Source organism: Osmerus mordax, chromosome 6 (assembly GCF_038355195.1).
Source record: "Osmerus mordax isolate fOsmMor3 chromosome 6, fOsmMor3.pri, whole genome shotgun sequence".
NCBI classification, from domain to species: domain Eukaryota; kingdom Metazoa; phylum Chordata; class Actinopteri; order Osmeriformes; family Osmeridae; genus Osmerus; species Osmerus mordax.
The window spans coordinates 9,019,676-9,023,776 of record NC_090055.1 but is presented as its reverse complement, the minus strand read 5'-3'; positions in this window follow the sequence as shown (position 1 = coordinate 9,023,776).

The window sequence follows — 4,101 nt, the reverse complement described above, 5'->3', positions numbered from 1 at the left end:
ACATCCGATTTAGTGAAGAGCCAATCAGTATCAGACAGTATCGGCAACTTCAGCATCATCACTTGCAAAATAGATATTTGTACTTGACCATAACATAGGATCAAAGTAGTCATACATATATCCATAGATAAATAATTAATTAAATACATAAATAGATAGTTGCAGATATTATAACTTATTCATATAGAATAAGTGGCACATTATTATGACATATTTTGACGGTGTCGCCTTTCACAATGATGCTACGATATTTATTTCAAAATGCAACAATCTATTTCATCATGTCAAAGATCATCATGGCATAATCCATTTAATGGTAGCCTTGAACATTTCATTATGACCTTTTGGCATATGACTGACTCAAGATTGATTTTTTAAATATCATGACTATTTTCATCAAACAATGATACAATTGGTATCTCAACTTTTCCTTCATAAACATATTTAATTAACAGTCAAATGTTTATTTTAATTTTTTTTAATGCTATAATTCACAGTGTGCATATCCCTATATGAAAATAACCAATGAAAATGATTCACCTGGGCATGAGTTTATGACGTTTTTCTGTTATGAGATCATGCTTCATATTCAGTATAACGCTCCTACCGTTGTGCTATAAAGGGTTTGAGGGTATCTCGCATGAGGACTTTCGCTGTATATCATCTCTAGAGTGCACACGCTCATGTATGAGAATGTGTGTTCAGCTTTTCTCCTCCACAGGCCTACTCAGAAGGAAGCATGACTGGGTGTAGTAAACCTTTCAAGACTCCCATAACTCGCATATTGTGTTGATACAATGAAACTTTTCATTTATGAAGAGGGATTCCTTTGCCAAGGGGAACTTGTTGAATTTTAAAACATTGGGCCTCCTTTAACCCCGACCTTTCCCAAGCAGACAAGTTTGAGAGAATGTGAAGTCCAGAGGGGGAGACACATCTCTGAAAACTCCCCCAAAAGGTTTTGGAGTTTCCTGAAGAATTAGAAATCATTACATTTTCCTAATAATTATCTAAACAAATAATGACCTTTCTATTTTGATCACTTGGTTTTCCGTCACTGCTCAGAGTCAGAATGATGTTACTGTCCAGCTAAGCTCCCTCCACCCCCACCCTCTCTTCAGCAGCTGCCTCATAAAGATGTCCATGTGCCCACCATACCCAGGAGAGCAGAGCCAATATCAGCTACTAAATGGTCCATCTCTAATAGGTTCCACTACTACCTTGTTTACTTGACAACCACACGGCACTGTCCTATATGCCCAAACAATCCCCTCCTTGTTACAGCAGCGTTCTCTCTCTTTCTCTCCATCCCCCTCCCGACTGCAGGTAGAAATGAGTCATAAACAGACAGCACTCACCGTGGCGAGGCCTGTTTTACTGGGTGCTTCTGACACAGCCAGCACTGGCAAAATGTCAGTACTCTTTCAAAAATGCGAGAGAAAAACACCAGCACTGCTGAAGACTCCTTTGTGTCCTGTCCCAAAGGGCTCCCAGCTAAGTTTTCAAGCAAAGGGGCCTTTCACATCGATCGGATGGTAGAAATAAGAGCAGGAGAGCAACAGGACACAGTCTGTGTTTGGATAGTTCAGGGACAAGCTGAAATAGGCCCAACGAAGCAAAGTTTTTACACATTCGGATTCTCACAGTCAATAAACAACATTAGCCATTCTTTACTGTTTGAAACAGGAGAATGGTTTTGGGCTCTGTAGTCACTACTAATGGGTGCTAGATTCTCATCTTTCAAAGGAAATACCAGATGACCTCTCACTCAACTACCCTGCCTAAATTGGCAAGTTCTTCACACTATACCGAAAATAGCTGTTCCGTTTTACAGCACACACTTTTCTAGAAGTTGGATGACTGTGGAATGGGATGCATTAATTTTATGAAAACTGAGCCAAATTTTGCTTACTGCTTGGATGTCTTTGGCACATTTTGCTAACTTGGCAATTATACAACTTCGGAGTCGGTCCATGAAAATGCCTGTGAAATGATTAGATGGTTATATATGAAGAAATTACAGCTATTACTAAGTGGTTTGGTTTAACTGATGAAAGTTCACAATAAAGGGTTTCTAATCCTCTAGCATAACATTTCACATTATATGTGAAATGTATATGTGACATCCTGTTTTGTGATACCGGGTAGTGACATGTAACATATTCAAAGATGCATGTCATGTGTAAAATGAACAAAAGTGTCACTATGGAAAACTGTGCAGAGAGTTCAAGGTCCACGAGGCAATTAGGCTGACAGAACAAATGCAAAGACTTGCTAGATATGGAATTTTAAGTAGCCTAATAGGAAAAACGAAATGTTGAAAGCCAAAGGATATTTTAGAAATTGGTTAAATATCCAAGACAAAATCCAAATTCACAAATAACTTGAAGTCAAAACATGAATTCAAAGGCCGTATTGTGCTGTATTCTCTGGTTTCAACCATTCTTCATAATGGAGGGGCCTTGGGGAGTAGATTGTAGGAAAATTCCAAGCAACATTCATCCAAACATAGAATGAGTTTCCTGTTATAAAGAAACGTATTCTTTCGAAATGTATTTAAATCCTAGAACCTACCTACTTTAGATGGACATAACCCCCAAAACCCTAAAACTAACCCCAAATACATTTTAAAAGCATAGGATAAGTAGTCGAATGCTGTTCTGTTGTGCCCAACTGAAAGGTTACAGGTAAGTTGAAGTCCCTCAAAGCTGGGCTCAAGGGACTCCAAATGTGACTGCGTCAAAGTAGATTCTACTCTCTGTTGAGCCAGTCACCCATGTCCTTTGAGCTGGACCTCCGAGACAGCACTGGGAGCCATTGCACAGCATAAGGTAAACCTCCCCATAACTTGACTACTACAACAGTGTCTAAGGGAGATGCAGGGTGGTCTCCAAACAGTTTACAGTCTACCATTGCCAAGTTGCTTCTCTGTCAACCAAACCAACATGCAGAGGCACAGGGAACCTTGCTAATGAGGAGTTTCCAGTCAGTCGCACAAATGCCCGCTCCATGCTGCTAAGCTAATGAACAAAGAGGTCAAGAGAAGGAGGTTGCTTGTTAAACAGCCCAGAAATCTGGCGTCAGTCTTATACACCCTCACGTTTACATCTCTATTTCCTCTCAGATTAAAGTGGTGTGAAATTATGTTTGTGAAAGCTACAATACAGGCCGCCAGGCATTTACCGACTGTGAGGTTTCTTGACCGCACATGATCCATGTGTCTATGTTTCTCCATCCAAAACAAGAACACAGTTGGTAACATGAACACATTTCAGCATGCAAAAAAGCAATCCATCACTTGACATGTGTGTCTTTCAGAGAGAGAAATACTCTAATTGGATACAAAGGGCCAACCGTGAAAGGCCAAACATTCCATCAAAAACCTCAGCTCTCCAGTTCCCTGAAAGCCCATCTCTGTCACTACCGAGTCCAAGAGAGGGATGGGAGAAGACACTGCCAAAGACACCCACCACCATCCTTGCTCCCTAATATCTGTCAAAAGATAAATCGATACAATCTGAAGACTAATGCCGCTGTGCCGGTTGCTACAATTCCAAGCGTCTCCTTTCTGAATCCGAATGCCAGTATCTCATATGAATTTCAATTAATCTTTTGTAGGCTTTTTAGATATGCATCACCTCGCTCACAGTGCGTGTCAGGTTATAAATCAGCAGCCCACAGTCCTGATCCAGAGCCCAGTGCTGACATCAGCAGCGTCGTATTCAATGGCACCAGGATCGAGGTTATCGACCAAGCCAGGGGGCCAAAAAACAATACAAACTCACAGCTAGCACCCAACAGCACCCAAGCATAGCAGAACATCTGCTCAGCACATGTCATCTTTACACAAAGAATAACATTTAAATGCTCCTCCAGCCCTGGTGAGCTCTCAGATGGCCATGTGGTCATCCCTCTCTGAAGAGAGAGAGGTTGTGTGTGGGGTAGCTATCACGCAAGTTCATGTGATGCTGTAATCCTTAGACTATCCACTGCAGACATATTAGCCACCAAAATAAGAGTTGGCCAAAAAGAATATTGTCAGCCCCCCCCATCCTATCTCGCAAAACCCTGTTCCCATGATATGCATAGCTTGATTTCCCC